Here is a 20,449-nt window from a genome sequence, read left to right on the forward strand (position 1 = left end):
AGGCGTGCAAGAACAGTCAGCGTGTTTCGAACAAGTAAGCGCTTACACCACATTAAAAATCCAGCGTCAAAATCACGGCGTTGATACCTCCGACGGAGCGCAAATTCATCAAAAGCCGCCACGTCAAAGCACCCCCCCCCCCCCCCCCCCCCCCCCCCCCCCCGCGCCAGCGAAACGAGTGCAAGAACAGCCAGAGTGTTTCGAACAAGTAAGCGCTTACACTACATTCAAAATCCAGCGTCAAATCACGGCGCCGATAGCTTCGACGGAGCGTGCATTCATCAAAGGCCGCCACTTCGAAGCAACCACCCTCCCCCCAAGCCAGCGAAACGCGTGCAAGAACAGCCAGCGTGTTTCGAACAAGTAAACGCTTACACCAAATTCAACCAGCGTCAAATCACGGCGCCGATACCTTCGACGGAGCGCGCATTCATCAAAGGCCGCCACTTCTTCAAAGCACCCACCCTACCCCCACGCTGGAGAAACGCGTACAAGAACAGCCAGCGGGCTTCGAACAAAGAACATGAGGCTTGACGCCGTCTCCTCAAACGACACTGCTTTCACCGGCGCGTCTGCCGACGACGCCGAACTGGCTCAACATCTTTACCGAGCCGCTGCTGTACTATGAACAGATGAGTCATGTCCAACTCTCCCGAACCCAGGCGCGAACCAATAAGCTCGCAGAGGCGTGTGGGTCGGCCAGTAAACGAAGAAGCCAGTGAGCCAGAAGTGAGGAAAGACACTCTATCAGACTGTGGCACTGAAAATGACTTATCTGTCGCCACGCATACATATCTTGTAGTATCGCAATGTTAAAAAAAAAAGAAAATAAAGGAAACAGAAAAGGGGATGGAATAAATGACAGGCGCTACACTCTACGCTACGCGTGCGCGGACTTCCTGCACGTGTGGTGCAGTGCACTTTGAGGCCTTGGGCGTGGCGTCGCGTTCGATATATCGAATGTGCAGTGAAGAGGAGCACTATATTTGCGTGAACTAGCCCAAGATATCTGCATGGGATTTTACAACTGTTTGACATGCGCAACAATTCGTGTGGTTCGATATATGCGTGTTCGACTGCATTTTTTCGACAAATGCTGTTCATGTACAGGAGTACACAGAATCGTTGCGGTAATATGAAACGGGTTGAGGCGTTGCGTTGCGTCACCTTTTTAAATGATTATATTATCGAACAGATTCTCGAACGATACAATTCAATAGGCAGACATTACCGCTCCGGTGTCAAAGACCTTCTATAGTTCGACGTAACGTCGACGCGTGCGCACGCTCGGCACAGCGAGGCTACGCTATTCAAACGTACAGGATCGACCGCCAGCGCACGCTGACAGAATTTGACGAATTCCCTGGAAGCAAATGTTGAAAATTACGACCGTGCATCGTGCAAAAGTGTGTTTGCGACTGAATGCGGCAGAAAATGGCACACGGCGCGAATGCGCTCATTCGGGCCGCCGTCGGCTAGTCTTCGTCACTGCGAGGAGCGACGGCGCGCAATGTTTGTCGTGTGGCGAAGCTCCGCTTCGAAGGGGGACCTCTCAAGTCCAGTTGAGGGGTCAGCTGGAAGCGGCCGGCTGTAAGCTGCCGGAAAAATCGTAGGCACATAATATGCAGGGTGACTCATGGAATCGTTTTTCTCGTTTCCCACGAAGTGCGGGCTGCATATCCTCGTGTTCGCCGTCGGCAGCCACGGCGTGCCGTCAGGACTGCACACAGGGAATACATACATTTATAGAACGCGTGCACGAAAAGTAATCAGCACGTTACGTAGCAGACCGCGTTTTTCTCGCGTACTCACTTCACGCGTCGGACGGCACGTACCCAGCGGTTCCGTCGCTTCACTTCGTACGGCTTTCCAGGGAACCGGCAGAACCGCACATTAGAATCCTTACCCTCATGTTCGTGGCAATTAACCACGCAACAATAGCGGCGGCGACCGCGCTTCGGGACCGCGCGCTGCTCAAAGCCGTCGCCCGACCCACCTGCTTTCGGCACGGTTTGTTCAAGCACGGATCGCTCGTCAAACATGTCAGGCTTTGCAGGCGTCGCGGACAAGTTCCTGCGTATATTTTAAGCACTTTTTGAGTCTAAAAACTACGCGCAAAATTAAGCAAAACGCTCAAAGCAAGTGTAAACTGTGTAACTCACCGGTCGGCGTCCATTTTTGACTACCCAACCAACTTCGGCGCACGCCACCAGGCTCCGCCACAGTACTCAAAACTCCAGCGCGTCAGCCCTATAGCAATCTAAGGACGCACGCGATCCGCATAAATGGGACTCATTCCGCCAAAGCCACATGACACGAACACATTCTTTGATGGCAACATTAGCGGAGCACCTGCTTCGGTGCGCCTAAACTAGCTCCTTACAGATAAGACAACGGACGAACACATTGCAGTGTGACGCAATCTCGCGCACTCAACGCCTGAACTGGGCGTGCACGATAGTACGGTCTGCGCGGTAACAACGAAGCACACTGCGCAGACGGCGGCAGCCGTTTGGCACATTTCAAATGGCAGTACTGCTCTGCTTACACCTCCTGCCGCACGGCTAAGCGCAGTAGCACATCTAAATACGATGTGCACTAGCAACCAACGTTTCTAGAACCATTGGTTCAAAAAAATTACACCATTTCCCGCTAAAGGGTACCATGAGGTGATGCGAAGCCGGAGCACTTGCACGATCGCGTTCCGTTGGCGTTCTTTGGGCATGCTACCGACCTCGCGTCGTGGAACGCGAAGAGGAACGCTACGCGCGTCTTGTCTTCCCTCTAGCCTGGCCGTTAATTCTCACAGGGCGAGCGGGGATCGCGGTCGGCAGGCGTGCGAGAGGGGGGCAGCGTAGGAGAGGAGAGAGAGGGGGAGGGGACGCGCATGCGCTGGTGCTCATCGCGGCGTTGCGCAGGAGAGAATTTCGGCATGTCTAGCCCGCGTTTCAGAGAAAGAGCGGAAAGGGGAAGTGGAGAGGGGGAGGGGAGAGGAAAAGTGAAGAGGGGGATAGGGGAGAGGGGAAGTGGAGAGGGGTTGAGTGGAAAGGGTATGCGCATGCGCAGTAAGGGTGGTCACGCCGCACACCACCACCACCACCGGATTGAACTCCGCCATAAGATACTTCGCATCTAAAACGTTGCTAACTGTGTATGGCTACACGAACCGTTGTCATCGAGCGTTATAGCAATAGCAACAACATAATCACGTAATAGCACTTCACTAACACATAATAGAGTTCAGTAATCGCATAAAGCAGCAAGGGAACTCTTACTCACCTGATGGACGAACTGTAACAAAGCGCAGTGGTTCAATGGCAGCAGACCGTCGACGAGCAAACAACGAGGAGCATCAGTTGGTCCAGTCCATAAAGAAGAAACTAGGCCTACGCAGCATGAAATTTGAATCTGCGCATTGAAGCGCGCCGAAAGCAAGGACCGCAACATGTACAAATACGCATATATTACTTGAAACAAAATTAATTGCTACCGTTCGCTTACTTCCTAAAATATAAGCAATTTATAACTTGCTGCAGTCTATTTTTATAGTTGTCTTTCAAGTACTAAGAGACACGTGATCAATCGTCTGTAAAGCGCCGACTTTAAAGACAGAATTGTCTGTTTTTTTTTCAGGTACATATTTCTGTTAAAGGCAAATAACAGAAATTTTCTGTGTGACCACAGACATTTTCTGTAAAGATATCTGTGCTTTTACACATATTTTTTACAGTGTAGCCTCAAAAATGGGTGACACCACCTCTTTAACGGCATGGTCTTTCCTAGACCGGCCTGCAGTTCTCTTGTAGCCGAAATGCCATGACATGTTTCCATCAAGGTAGTCGAAAGTAAAAGTGATATCCCACACTCAGCATGCTTCATAATCATTTCGTGGTTCTGGCGCGTAAAACCCAAGAATTTAATTTTAAAGGAAAATTTCCTCCCTAGCCTCTTCGACCCGCATTCTTTAAGAGGAAAGAAGAAATGCTATAGGGGCTCGTAGAAAGCCAACAATCAAGCCAAGGGAAGCATAGGTACGTTATTTGTTGATGTTTTTTAACTGTAGTGTAATGAATATGACCTAAATTGAAAGGACGTAAGTGGCACGAAAAAGCATACTTTCTTTCAGTGGGATTCGAACCCACAACTTTCGCATTACGCGTCTGATGCTCTAACAATTAAGCTACGACGGAGGGCGCTCCCTCGTCCACTTTGTGGGGTATTTACGTAAGCTTGATCGCTGGGAGTGTTAGCAAGCGCAAATCGTCGCCGTAATTAAAAGGTTGCGGGTTTGGATCCAACCTATGGAAAGGATTCCTTTGAATATGGGTTATAATAATTATATTGCAGTTAAAAAAAGCCACAAATAATGTCCCCAATGTGTTATTTGGCTTAATTGGCTGTTGCTTTTCTAACAAATAAGCGAGCTCCTCGAACAATTCTTCTTTCGCACTTTCATAGCAAGGGCTTCGTCCTGCCTCGTGACGCTTTCTGGCAAAAATAGTGTTTCACACTCGCCGCCTTAGTTACAAGTGGCGCTGGTAACACTCTCAGGGACAAAACGCACATAGATACCGCACAAAGTGGACGAGGGAGCGCCCTGTCTAGTAATATTTAAGGGGCTGTGATGTCCGATTTATGACAGAGATAAATATGAACAGCAAAGTATGCAAACAAACAAAATAAAGCAACATACCCAGGAATTCGGGACATCGCTTCTAGTTCACCGTTTTTCACACCACGTGGCGTACGGACCTTCAACGTTCAAAATTCGCGCGAGGACGCTTGCCGTAATCGCGCGGATTGAGAAAACCACAATACATAAAAAAAAGCACGACGACGATATCCCCTACAACCAGCGAGCGCGAACCTCAGTCGCCGAGTGATAACGGCAACGCATGCGACGAGCGGCCGGTTGGGCTGCTCGACCGTGAGTCAGCAGTTCTGTTGCACTGAAAGGGTGCACACATACAAGTCGCTTGGCTGTGCTTGATAGCTACGAACTCTCAAAAGAGCGTGCTGCCCTTCTTCTCATCCACTGCCCCTTCAATATATTTCGTCCGATGATATTGTTGTTGGCTCCGACGGGTTTGTTACAAGAAAGCAAGGACGTGCTTTAGCGCTGCTGTTTTTGTAATGTGAAAAAACTAGGTTCCAGAAAATAATGCAAGCTTAGGAGGCGGTGATGACGATCGCGGGTTTCTGCAAGTGCAGACGGAGTCTTGATGTCCCCAATTTCTGTTGGCCTCAATTTATAAAATCAATATTTTGCGCTATTATGTAAAGACGCCTAGCCGTGTTATATTGGTTGCCACAGCCATTTTTCTTTAAAGCTCAATAAGCAGCAGAAGTAAAGGAAGAATACCTTTGCAAGCAGATTATTGTTCGTTGATCTTCTTAAAAAGAATGGTTTTAATAAAGTCGCTTTAGTTTGAAAAGCGCGCTTTTGTTTCTAAATAACAGAACTATACGTCGGAAAGTGCACTGCCTTACGCATGACATGCTACACATGCCGCGTTTCCCTCTCTGCTAAGTGTTGGTGAAAGAGTAATGAAACAGATTAGATTCATATAAAGTATCGAGAAACCCGCCTTCTTGTTTGACTGCCTATGCTGGTCTGCAGAAAATAGGAGGTCGCGGCTTGAAACCCGGTTCTTGCGGCCAGCTTTATTCGGGAAAGAATAGCCCGTTTCTATTTGTACATGTTAAAGTTGGCTAAAAGGCCCCTCGTCAGGACCCATTTAATATATTGATTACGAGCTGCAATACTTCATTTATGTGAGCAAGGGACCTGAAAAGTTCTCGAAAAGCCGTTTTATTTTTATTCTCTGTGTCGTGTGTTTGTTTACCGTAAGACAACGTAGCACCTCACCAGGCGATGTTTGGGGCAAGCTGAGCAACCTTTCACGAACGTCTTTTTTTTTTTTTTGTCAATAAGTTCGCTGTTCACTATTGCAAGAGTTCGAAGGTATTGAACTGCCCCGTTACCGTGGCCCAAGAAGGTAAACATTGCTGTCAACGCAGGCCTTGTCCGCCGCGGTGGAGCAGTGATTATGGTGCTCGGTTGCTGACCCGAACGTCGCGGGTTCGAACGCGGCCGCGGCCGTCGCATTTCGATGGAGGCGAAATGCTAGAGGCCCATGTACTGCGCGATATTAGTGCACGTTAAAGAACACCAGATGGTCAAAATTTCCGGAGCCCTCCACTACGGCGTCTCTCATAATCATATCGGGGTTTTGGGACGTAAAACCCCAGATATTATTAATAACGCTGGCCTTACCTTTGCCAAGGCGATGCAGGGAAAGACCTCCGCTTGTAGAGTTCTTTCCCTGCCTTCCCTTACGTATCGTTGGCAATGCGCCCTGTTTTGCTTACATGACGAGCCCCACCTTCTTTCTGTTTTTCTTCGCGGCGTCTTTAGAATGACCGCATTGAGCGTCTCGCAATGGGAGGTTAACTGAAGTCACGTGCTGCAATTAACGACGCTGAAAGCAGTGCGCTGTAGTGCGTGACTCACACCTCTCAGGAAGTGTGGCCCCCTCTGAGATGCACGGACTGCCTTTTATTATTTTCATACTTGGTAGACACGATGTTCACCTACTAATCTACTGACCTAATTTGTCAGAAGTCTTAGATGATGAAATTCTTCGGTTTCCTCGCATCCCTCATCGTCATCGTCATGTCAGTAAACACTTCGCACCGTCAAAGAGTGCTAACTAACTATCATTCATTAAGGCGAGAGCGTTGTATGGCTCGTGATTTTAAAAATCCGGCTTTCAGCGTCGCGAACACCATTGGTACCAAAACTCGAGTGGGCCTATACCCGGAGGCTGTGCAACAACGGGTGAGGTGGAATATGCTCCAGGGTGAGGGTGGGACGACCAATGCAATTGACTAAGGACGTTAAAGTAGTTTGATTAATGAATGTCTCTCCAGAGCATAGGCTATTGTGATCTCCTTAGCGTCAGCTAGGTCGCGGTTTCGATTTCCTGCCATGGCGGCCGTATTCTAGTGGGGACGAAATGCAAGAACACCCGCTTACTTTGATGTAGGTGCACGTTCAAGAACCCCAAGTGTTTAAACCTACTACAGAATTCCCCACTGCGGCTTGCCTCATAATGACAATATGGTTATGGCACGTAAAATCCCTTAAATTATTATTATTTACATAGGCCGCTAGGGGACAACAAAAATAAAACGTGAAAAACAACCCTGTACACACGATTCATCATTAACACGATAGTGTCACATACCGAGTTTTGTCTAAATTAATGTTGTGCATATTCTATCATCTGCTTATTTTAATAATTCGCAAGTGTCCACGTGAATGCGCACGTGCACACTTCAGAATTACAGATGCTCTTGTCGCAGGATAAAAAAAACATATATAAAGGGAAAAGGTTATGATATTCCTCTAGTTTTGCTTGCTTTGCTCGCTAGGCCGTCTTCTCGCGCTGCTGTCGCATGCCAAAAGCTACACCGCAGTGTGTATTTTCGCGGGGTACAAGTCAAGAAATGGCTTCTCCTGGTCTTTGTATTTTTTTTTTCAGCCATATTGCAAGTTGAGAAATCCAAAACACGACTAGACGCTTCAGACGAGTGCGGTTGAAACCAATGCACTGCGGAGAAAACATTCAACCAGGTTGAACATAATGATTTTGAGCTTTCATTTTTGGTAATTCAGTTTACATATAAACCAACACTCTACCAGTATCAAGTGTCAATCAATCAATCAATCAATCAATCAATCAATCAATCAATCAATCAATCAATCAATCAATCAATCAATCAATCAATCAATCAATCAATCAATCAATCAATCAATCAATCAATCAATCAATCAATCAATCAATCAATCAATCAATCAATCATTTATTTAACGTGCCCAGGAACAACCGTGAGGTCTTTGTGCAGGCACACGCAAAAAAAAATCAATAAAAATAAACAATACAATACAGACAGTCTTCAGAAATAAAAAGAGCAAAAACACGTAGACAAAGAGAAATGAACACAAAAGGGGAGGAGTAAAATAAGACAATATGAGAAATATTGAAGGGGAATAAAAAATTAGATTGCACATATACAACTATGCGGAAAGACGGAGAAGGGAAGACTTTGTACATTGTGCCATACTATGTCAAAACAGTGCAAAGCTCGGATAAAAACAATGATTGTGGACCATGAAAAACGTCAAGATCAAGAAAATTATTATTATAAAGACTTTGTATTCTGTGAACGGTAGAGTGTTGGAAGAAGCAGGCGGGTACATGAAACGGTCTGTTCTCTCTGGTTAACTTACGCGGAATTCGAAAATTAACACAATTGAGAAGTACAGGGCAGGATATGATACCGTGGACTAGCTTGTAGAGAAATAAGAGATCAGAACGATTTCGTCGGCAGTGAAGTGATGGCAGTGATAATGATTCAGCAGTACTTGAACGAGATCCAGAGTCATTTTTAGCAAAGCGATGGTTATATATGCTGAGGAATTTTTTCTGGACTCGTTCAATGGTGTTACCGCTGGATTGAGCAATGCCATTCCATATCACGGACGCATACTCAAGTTGCGGAAGACATATTGCCGTGTACAATTTGTGTAGGGCCATGGGAGACCTGAATTCTCGAGATATTCTACAAACACATCCGAGAGAACGAAGGCCCCGCATAGCAGCACGCTTAACGTGAGAAGAAAAGTTCAACGCGCTGTCAACAATAACACCAAGATCACTGATTTCATAAACCTTGCATAACGGCACAGAATTGACAAAGTATTGATGTTTTGATTGACGCTATTGACGCTAGATGTTTTGCGAGTGATAGACATGAATTTTGTCTTTGAGGTATTTAGAGAAAGGTTATTGCCGTTGCACCATTCGGAAAAAGAACACAAATCTGACTGCAGCAAGCGACAGTCGTTAACTGAATGAATTTCCTTAAATATCTTGATGTCATCGGCATACAAGAGGAAAGAAGAATTACGGATGGCAAAAGAAACATCATTAACGTAAATTAAAAATAGGAGTGGGCCTAATACCGACCCTTGACGGACCCCACTAGTCACTTTATACAAAGAAGAGGTTTGGCCATTCACGGCAACATAACAAGATCTATTGAGCAGATAGCTGTGCAAGAGATTCACAATCGACAAGTCAACGTCAAAGTTTGCAAGTTTAACCATAATCAGTGTGTGGCTGACTACGTCAAAAGCCTTGCTCAGGTCACAGTAGATTGCGTCAACCTGTCCTCTCTGAGAAATAGGTGTGGAGATCTGCGTCATGAAACTAGCAAGATTTGTGGTAGTTGAGCGGCCAGCAAGAAAACCATGTTGATTTGGAATCAATGAGTTTTTCACACTAAAAGACAATATTTTGTGAAGAGCCAGTTCGAAGATCTTTGATGTGGCACATAGTAGAGAAATCGGGCGATAATTAGAAACATCTGTCTTAGAGCCCGACTGTGATGAGCGAAGTGCGCGTTTTTAAAAAGTGCGCGAGTGCACCGACGCAAGGAAAAAGAAAGACGACGACTGAATGTGCGGACGCGAGTTCTCAGGGCGGCAAATCAAAGAAGACGACGTCAAACGGCGCGTGAAGTTACGCAAGACCATTTTACCCAATGAGGATCTTCCACGCCAGTGAGAAGAAGAGACCCACGGGTGTAAACGGAAGAGCGAGCAGACGGGGCTGAGACGTGGCCAAGGGAAGAACGTGACCAGGGCGCGGGAGTGGCGGCCGGCAGGTTCCTGCGTCGAGGCCGCTGCGGGCTCCCACCTGGACACAAACCCAAGGTTCTTCCATCGTCTGGCGTTGGCCAGGCACGCCTACGTCTCCTGCTCCCTCTCCAAGCGTCGGTGGACGAACGCCGAAAGGTCGCTGACCGCGATTCGCCCGACGCCACTGTCCCTCCGAGCGGCGCCTTCATCCAAGCCCAGCCTGAGAGCGTCCCAGCCGCACCTTCCAGCATCGCCGCCTGCACTACCGCGTCTCTTCTGTGGGGCTACGTGTACGGAACGGTGAACGGTCTTTTCCTTCTGAACTTACATCTATGCATTGTTACTGCTTATTAAGCGGCCCATTGTCCTGTTAACCTTTTCTATCTCTTTCATGTTTTGTTCCATTTTCTATCAATTTCTCTCTTTTTCCGTTTGTTTAAATATACTGAGTGTTGTTCTTTTCTTTGGGCGCAAATGGTCTCGTGTCTCCTTCCCTCGATGACGGTTGTGTCATCCAGGTTTGCTTATACGAACCTACGCGAGAGCTAGTTAATTTAACAGCCTCGTGACACCGACTTAAATACTGGGAAAACACGAGCAGTTTTCCACATGCTAGGAAATGTGGAAGTGTCCAGGCAGTTATTAAAGGGGTCATGAAGCACCCCTTGGGCTGATTGAAAAAACACATCCTGCGGAAAGCTGACACGGCTATGAACTGCTCTGCCAAATATTACAGTCGTGCGCGCCGCGTAATGGCCACAAGCGGAGCGCGAAGTTGCCGTTTCCCCAGGCACCCTCTTTTCAAACAGAGGCCGGTTCTCACTCTCGTCGGTGGGCGGGGCGTCTGTCCGCTGTACGTCGCAAAGACATAGCATGCTTATTGGCCGATAGCCGACGTAAATCGAGAGCGGCGTTCGGATCAGATGCGCTTCTTGCCGCGGAATGCCGCCACTTGCCGGCGCCGCACTCGCGCAAGCGAATCACAGCGGGAGAGCGATCGCGTTTCATGACGCGCGCTGGCGTAACTTCTTTCCCTCATGCCATCCCTCCCTGTCTAGCTTCCAGTGCGCTCGTCGGCACGAGAAAAGAGAGAAAGCGCTGGGAGCGTGCGCCAAACCCCCGTAACTCCGCTGATTCTTGACGGATTCGAGAAATTTTTGCGGCAATCGATTCGGGAGGCAGTACACTCCGATACTGAGGCCATTAGATCATTACTTGGAAAAGTGGTTCATGACCCCTTTAAATATCGTAGTCAGTACTGGGACAAATACAGTACCATATGCTTTTAGTATGGCGGAGGGGATGCCATCTGGGCCACATGATAAGGATGGTTTTAAGCGCTTAATGCATTCGCTGATAAGATTTTCATCCAGCGACAAAGCACTGGATGAGCTAACTGCCTTGGGCTGTTGTCTGATATCAGTGCTGGAGTCTGAGGCCTTATAAACGGATGAGAAATGTGTGGCAAAACAGTCAGCGACGGCATGCACATCTACCCCATTTGAGTCTAGTAGTCTGAAGGACTCTCCGCTTTTGCTAGACCGTTTACGTACATACTTCCAAAACTCAGCCGGCCTGTCAGAGGCACTTTTTTCTAAGAATTCAATGTACGAACTATGATCCCGTTTATATAGGCGTTTAGAGAGAGTTCGAAAAAAGCTGAACTCTTATTATTATTATTATTATTATTATTATTATTATTATAACAACACGCTAAGCGTGTTGCTTTGCGGGGTCTTCGCACCCTAGGCTGTGTTTGCAGATTGTCTAGAGAATTCCGTTCTCCTATGCCCTTCCGAAAATTGTACACCGCGCTATGTCTTCCTCAACTGGAGTATGCGTCCGTGATATGGAATGGCATTGCTCAATCCAGCGGTAACACCATTGAACGAGTCCAGAAAAAATTCCTTAGCATATATAACCATCGCTTTGCTAAAAAATCTCGTTCAAATACTGCTGAATTATTATCATTGCCATCACTTCACTGCCGACGAAATCGTTCTGATCTCTTGTTTCTTTACAAGCTAGTCCACGGTATCATATCCTGCCCTGTACTTCTCAATTGTGTTAATTTTCGAATTCCGCGTAAGTTAACCAGAGAGAACAGACCGTTTCATGTACCCGCCTGCTTCTTCCAACACTCTACCGTTCACAGAATACAAAGTCTCTATAATGTTAATTTTCTTGATCTTGACATTTTTCATAGTCCACAATCATTGTTTTTATCCGAGCTTTGTACTGTTTTGACATAGTATGGCACAATGTACAAAGTCTTCCCTTCTCCGTCTTTCCGCATAGTTGTATATATGCAATCTAATTTTTCATTCCCCTTCAATATTTCTCGTGTTGTCTTATTTTACTCCTCCCCTTTTGTGTTCATTTCTCTTTGTCTACGTGTATTTGCTCTTTTTATTTCTGAAGACTGTCTGTATTGTATAGTTTATTTTTTTTGTTTTTTTTTTGCGTGCGCCTGCACAAAGACCTTACGGTTGTTCCTGGGCACGTTAAATAAATGATTGATTGATTGATTGATTGATTATTATTATTATTATTATTATTATTATTATTATTATTATTATTATTATTATTATTATTATTATTATAATACCCACCACTCAAACTAACACTCTGTAATTCACCAGAAAAACCAAGCTTTCCCAGAAAAATCAACAAAACACCCAGATTTGCCTTCAAGCGAGGTGACTACGTTGGCTTGTACTATGACTTGTCCACCACAGATTGGTCACTGGTAACTGACAAACTCAATGTTGATGATGAAGTCGATCAGTCTACGGAGCTTATCTTGACCAGCATGCGCAAGTTCATTCCCCAGTATACACCTCATCATTGTAAATACCCTTCCTGGTTCTCATCAGAACTTTTAAGTGCACTGAAACATAAAGATCGTGCACACAGGAAGTATAAACGTTCTCCATCAACTCATTTGAAGGAAGAATTCTGTCGTTTTGGTACTCTTTGTAAACGCCTTTACAAACGGGATCACAGTCTATAAATTTCATTTTTAGAAAAAAGCGCGTCTGACAGGCCGGCTGAGTTTTGGAAGTATGTGCGCTAACGGTCGAGCAAAAGTGGCGAGTCCTTCAGGATACTGGACCCAAATGGAGTAGAAGTTCAAGCCGTTGCTGACTGTTTTGCCATGCATTTTTCATCTGTTTATAAGTCTCCAGCCTCTGTAGCTAGTAGCGGTCGACAGGTTAAGGCAGTTGGCAAAGCTGATGCTGTGTCGCTAGATGAAGATTCCATTTCAGAATGCATTAAGCGCTTGAAACCATCCTTTTCAGCTGGCCCAGATGGCATCGCCTCTGCCATACTAAAAGCCTATGGCAGTATACTTGTACCAGTATTGACTACCATATTTAATAAGTGTCTGCATACTTCAACGTTTCCTAGCATGTGGAAAACTGCTCGTGTTTTCCCAGTGTTTAAGTCTGGCTGTAAAAGTGACGTCTCGAACTACCGCCCTATTTCCCTTCTTTGTGCCGCATCCAAAATCTTTGAGCTTGCTCTTCACAAAATATTGTCTTTTGATGTAAAAAACTAATTGATTGTGAATCAGCATGGGTTTCTCGCTGGCCGCTCAACTGTCACTAATCTTGCCAGTTTCATGATGCAAGTCTCCACGCCTATTTCGCAGAGAGGACAGGTTGACGCTATTTACTGTGACCTTAGCAAAACTTTTTATGTTGTCAGCCATTCGCTGCTTGTGGATAAACTTGCACACTTTGATGTTGATTCTTCAATTGTGAATCTCCTCCATAGCTATCTTCTTGACAGATCATGTTACGTTGCCGTTAATGGCCAAACGTCCTCTTTGTATAAAGCTACTAGTGGGGTTCCTCAAGGGTCGGTACTGGGCCCACTCCTCTTTTTAATTTATGTTAATGATGTTTCTTCTGTCATCCGGAATTCTTCTTTCCTTTTGTATGCCGATGACTTAAAGATATTTAAGGAAACTCATTCAGTTATCGATTGTCGCGTGCTGCAATCTTATTTGTGTTCTTTTTCTGAATGGTGCAGGAGCAATAACCTCTCCCTAAATATTTCAAAAACCAAGGTAATGAGTTTCACTCGAAAAACATCTAGTGTGCCATTTTTATATTTTGTCAATTCTGTGTCGTTGTGTAAGGTATGTGAGATCGATGATCTAGGTGTTCTTTTTGATAGCACCTTACACTTTTCTGCTCACGCTAAGCGTGTTGCTTTGCGGGGTCTTCGCACCCTAGGCTGTGTTTGCAGAATGTCTAGAGAATTTCGTTCTCCTGTGCCCTTCCGAAAATTGTACACCGCGCTATGTCTTCCTCAACTAGAGTATGCATCTGTGATCTGGAATGGCATTCCTAATTCCAGCAGCAACGCCATTGAGCGAGTCCAGAAAAAAATTCCTAAGCATTTACAACCATCGTTTTGCTAGAAATGACTCTGGATCTCGTTCTAACGCTGCTGGATTATTATCATTGCCATCACTTTGCTGCCGACGAAATCGCGCTGATCTGTTATTTCTTTACAAGCTTGCGCATGGTACATACCCTGCCCTGTACTGCTCAACTATCTTAATTTCCGAATTCCACGTAAGCTGACCAGAGAGAATAGACCATTTCATGTAACCGCCTGCCTCTGTCAACATTCGACCATTGGCAGGATACAACGTCATTACAATGCTTAGTATTTGGAGCTCGATGTTTTTCACAGCTCCCAGTCGTTGTTCTGCTCCGAGCTTGGCACTGCACTTACATAGCCTCGTACACTGTTGACATTTTTTTTTCTGCCTGCGCATAGTTGTATATGTGCAATTTTATAACGTTTTTTATCCCTCATATTTTATTATGAATGTTTGCCTTTGTTTTTTTTTTTGTTTTTGTTTTTTCGTGCGCCAGTACAAAGACCTTACGGTTGTTCCTGAGTACATTAAATAAACGTTTGATTGATTGATTATTATTATTATTATTATTATTATTATTATTATTATTATTATTATTATTATTATTATTATTATTATTATTATTATTATTATTATTATTATTATTATTGTTGTTGTTGTTGTTGTTGTTGTTGGGGTATAACGTCCCAAAACCACGATGATTATGAAGGATGCCGTCGTGGAGCGCTCCGGAATTATTGACCACCTGAGGTTCTTTAACGTATACCGAAACCTAAGATTTATTCCAGTATGTTTAAATATGGTTCGTCGACGCCCTGATTCCGTAGTGCCTGCGTAACTGCTGATACTCGACCGAATCAAGTGCCTTCTCGTAATCTATGAAGGCTATATATAGGGGCTGGTTATATTCCGCGCATTTCTCTATCGCCTGATTGACAGTGTCAGTGTGGTCTATTGTCGAGTAGCCTGTACGGAATCCTGCTTGGTCCTTTGGTTGACTGAATTCTAATGTTGTCCTAATTGTATTAGCTACTATCTTTGTAAACAGCTTGTTGACAACGGACAGTAAGCTGATCGGTCTGCAATTTTTCAAGTCCTTGACGTCCACTTTTTTATGGATTAAGATGATCTTAGTATTCTTCCAAGATTCGGGTACCCCCACCGTTAAGAGACATTTTGTATACAGGGTGGCCAGTTTTTATAACACAGTCTGTCCACTCTTTCAACAGATCTGATGTTACATGATCCTCACCAGGCGCTTTGTCTCTTTTTCCCTCCAAGGCTTTCTTTATTTCCCCTGTCGTTACCGGTGGGATGTCCGATTCCTCTGGGCTACTACTATTTCTTACATTATCTTCCTGGTTTTCCCGCCTAGTGTACAGATCTCCGTAAAACTCCTCAGCTATTTAAGCTATCCTACCCATAGTGTTAGTGCCTTTGTCTTCCTTGTCCCTTAGTGCATACATCTGGTTTTTGCCTGTACCCAGTTTTCTCTTCACCGCTTTGAGGCTTCGTCAATTCTAGAGATGACTAATAGAAACATGGGACAAAATTTGTCCCGTGCGAGCTGGGGCCGTGTCCCCTGCCCCTACAGCATAAATTAAATAAAAGATTACAATTCGGCTTCCTAGATGAAGTTCAGGAGCGGTCTATGCTATTCGCGGATCCATTTGGAATCAACGTCCATCGACACTGTCGACCAGCTCAAGGTGAGGTTGTGATATTCAAAGAGTACTCGAGAGAGTATAGTCGGCGTTTACTAAAATAACGTATACTGAAATAAAGTATGGATAGACTGCGTGCACATCGCTCGCAACGCTGGTTGTGCTTTCGCGTGTTGGCTAGCAAGTGAATGTATGCCGCAGATATGTACAGTCGTGAGCAAGATGACCTGCAACTCCGAAATTGCCTTTTAAATAGGCCATAGCGGCTAAACGCAGCGAGCAAGCGCAAAAGTTTTCACAACAAATGCTCAAACGGAAATGTGTCTATGGCGATTCAGCACGTCACATTTAGATTAATGCATTACAAGCATTCGTACACTAAACATTAATTCGGTGTTCGGCTCATATTGATGACAACAGAACGTCTTGGCGGCATCGGCACGCGGTAACGCACATGCCGTTTAAGTGCTACGTCCGATATACACACATACGGTCGGCAATGCCTACACTGACTGCGTTATTGCTTTCACGTTTCATGCGTACAGATATATGCACATGCGTGCGGATATGTGAATTGTTTTACGATGTAAGAATATTCAAAGTGTTCTTTTCGTTTAGTGCTCCCACGGCGCCAACTGTAGCAACTGGCCCTTCAACACAGCCTTCTGCAATTTGTTTCTCTTGCATTAGCCTCTTTCGCTCCCAGTGCTTTGCATAACTCATCAATGTGCCAGCGCTTGTGTTGTTTTAAATGCGAAGCATTTCTTAGCTAACATTCGACACTTTGAGCATTTCTATCTATCTATCTATCTATCTATCTATATACGTCTGGGTGCTCTCACGATCGCCTCCTTAACTTGGTGTAGACCAAAATTTTCATGGGAGGGTAAGAGTATTTCACGAATATGATTGCCGCTTCAGGACACGAATAACATTAAAATCCCGTCGCGTACGTCGTCGAACCCTTTCCACTAGACACGTGTTGCACATACCCGTTTACCACGGGCCGCGGGGTACGGGTATGCGCCACAGGTGATTGACAGTTTATATCTACCCAGGAACAGCGAGGAGAGACATTGGTAACTTAAATGCTAGATCGTTAAGGAAAACCAACATCGGCAGCGTTGACTCAACGAATGGAAAGAATGAAAATTTGGATCCCAGCCGGAATCGAACCCAAGCATTCTGCGTGGCAATCAGATATTTTAGCACAGAGCCACGCCAGGTCTATAAACTGGTTTGGAAAAACAGCATACGCAGGCGTTATATCGGTGCAACGTCAATTGTGGTTGTGGTGCTGGCTGTCTAATCTTAAAAGAACGCAACAAACACTACATGATACTCCTACGATGTGTACTCCTACGATGCAGGCGTTATATCAGATTAACGTCTGTAGTTCCAGTGTTGGCTCCGCTTTTATAGCAGTCTTATAAGGATTACATTTGTACTCCTATGATTGAGCAAGATATTGGCCTCGAGGAGTTACGGAGTCGCCCTCTATCGGACGCCCCTCGATTGCGTGCTAGGCAGGATACCGCTGGCGCGCTCCCCATAGGTTTTGCTGTCGGCGATCTACAAAAACACCTCGCGGAAGCCCTCCAGGGCATTTCTGTAAATACTTTCGAAATGAACTGTGTTCTTTACTGTCACAATAATCATTTTCGACGAACTGAAAGCACAAGATAGTCTACAGTCGCTGTCTCTTTGCACAATATTGAGCACCCGCTTCACGCTGTCACCGCATTGGAGACCCCTGAACCGGCTTCTTGCGTGAAAGGTAGTCACTCGCTCAGTGCAAACTATGTGAAATATCTCGTTAGAGTAGACTGCCTGTATAACCAAACGGAGCATAACAGAAAGAAGCCTCAAGCCAGCGATCGCACGGGTTCGTGACGACTGACGGTGCCTCTGCATGTATGCGCGTCTGCATGTATGTTCGTACTGATGGTTTCGCTCTTGCTACGAGCGCGTTTTGGCACCGCGCTGTGAACTTTAGGCCGAAAAATATGAGAATTTGTGAGTAAACAAACAACTACTGTTGCGTGGACGCTATCAGAGCAGTTCAAAAACAATTTCCTTACAAGTGCGCATGGCAACTTTGCGCATGACAACTTTGCGCATGGCAACTTTGTGATCTGCCGTCCCGACGATACAGTGTTTTTTTTTAATGCGAAGCATTTCTTAGCGAACTTCTGCGACTTTGAGCGTATCTATCTATCTATCTATCTATCTATCTATCTATCTATCTATCTATCTATCTATCTATCTATCTATCTATCTATCTATCTATCTATCTATCTATCTATCTATCTATCTATCTATCTATCTATCTATCTATCTATCTATCTATCTATCTAGCCGCCTACGACTTTGTGCTCTCCTGGTCGCTTGGTTCATCGAATGTGCACCAAAACTGCTATGGCGTAACATGACTGTATGACGAACATAAATGACAAGTCATAACATGAAAATCATGACACGCTTGTCATGTACAGCATGATTTACATGCTACGCTCATGCTGCGCTGGTGGCCGTTTCGCTAGTTTGATATACACCAAAATTGGTATCTTGTGACGTGACTGTGTGAAGAACATAAAAACACGAGTTAACATGACAATCATGACACGCATGTCATGTACAGCATGACTTACGTGCCACGCTCATGGGGCGCTGGCGGCGGTTTCGCTAGATTTATATAAACCAAAATTGGTATCTTGTGACGTGACTGTGTAACGAACATAAATAACACGAGTTAACATGAAAATCATGACACGCATGTCATGTACAGCATGACTTACGTACCACGCTCATGGGGCGCTGCCGGCGGTTTCGCTAGCTTGATCTACCCCGAAATTGGTATTGCGCGACGTGACTGCGTAACGAACAGAAACAACACGAGTTAACATGAAAATCATGACACGCATGTCATGTACAGCATGACTTACGTGCCACGCTCATGAAGCGCTGGCGGCGGTTTCGCTAGATTTATATACACCAAAATTGGTATCTTGTGACGTGACTGTCTAACGAACATAAATAACACGAGTTAACATGAAAATCATGACACGCATGTCATGTACAGCATGACTTACGTGCCACGCTCATGGGGCGCTGGCGGCGGTTTCGCTAGATTTATATACATCAAAATTGGTATCTTGTGACGTGACTCTGTGACGAACATAAAAACACGAGTTAACATGACAATCATGACACGCATGTCATGTACAGCATGACATACGTGCCACGCTCATGGGGCGCTGGCGGCGGTTTCGCTAGATTTATATACACCAAAATTGGTATCTTGTGACGTGACTGTGTAACGAACATAAATAACACGAGTTAACATGAAAATCATGACACGCATGTCATGTACAGCATGACTTACGTGCCACGCTCATGGAGCGCTGGCGGCCATTTCGCTAGCTTGATCTACCCCGAAATTGGTGTTGCGCGACGTGACTGTGTGGCGAACATAAAAACACGAGTTAACATGAAAATCGTGGCACGCATGTCACGTACAGCATGACTTACGTGCCACGCTCATGGGGCGCTGGCGGCCGTTTCGCTAGCTTGATCTACCCCGAAATTGGTATTGCGCGACGTGACTATGTGACGAACATAATAACACTAGTTAACATGAAAATAATGACATGCATGTCATGTACAGCATGACTTACGTGCCACGATTATGGCACGCTGGCGGCCGTTTCGCTAGCTTGATCTACCCCGGAATTGGTTTTGCGCGACGTGACTGTGTGACGAACATAAAAACACGAGTTAACATGAAAATCATGACACGCATGTCATGTACAGCATGACTTACGTGCCACGCTCATGGGGTGCTGGCGGCCGTTTCTCTAGCTTGATCGACCCCGAAGTTGGTATTGCGCGACGTTACTGTGTGACGGACATAAATAATAGGAGTTAACATGAACACCATGACATACAAGACGATATATGCAGCTCTTTGCTGGCTGCTTCGCATTACATCGATTCCCAGAACACGTGGGATCTGCCGGCTTTTTTTTTTCTTTTTCGGTCTAAATTTGGGTACGTTTCAATTTCATTTGACAAGTTGTCTCGCACGTATTGATCGCTCTTCTCAGCGGGCAAATGCCGCTGCTTCTGTTTCTTTATTCAGCGCATTCGTTTCGTTTGGTGCTCACACAAAACGTGAGCAAATGAGACGCCTTTTTTTAATGGTTCCTAATTATCGTTCCGCTGCATTCCAGTGAACTTGCCGCTCTCTGTCATCAACAAATTCATAGACCAGAGCCTCACCACTTCGAGATTGCTGGTGGAAGGAGAACCAGTCTACGAGACCGAGCATGTAGTAGCATGCGACGCCTAGGAAAAGAAAGAAAATACAGTAACGTTTGCCGGACGTTTGCCGGACTTGTTCTGCAAACGTCGGCTGTGAACTAGGACTCACATGAACTTGAAATAGCGGTGAATAAAATAGAAGGTATTGCAGCAACCAGCAGCCGCAAAACACGATGGTAATTATTTGGCGTGTACCCCAGCAATTTTGGCAGCAGTGTCGTGTCTAACTCCAACAGGGTGGCATGTTTCCCACGTAAATAAATGAGGCTCCAAGAAAATACATGGGGTTGGCTGGTGGGCGCGATCACGGAGGCAATGCAAAGTTTATGTTGCTTATGAAGCAATGCATGCCTC

This window comes from Rhipicephalus sanguineus, chromosome 11 (assembly GCF_013339695.2).
Source record: "Rhipicephalus sanguineus isolate Rsan-2018 chromosome 11, BIME_Rsan_1.4, whole genome shotgun sequence".
Classification (NCBI taxonomy): domain Eukaryota; kingdom Metazoa; phylum Arthropoda; class Arachnida; order Ixodida; family Ixodidae; genus Rhipicephalus; species Rhipicephalus sanguineus.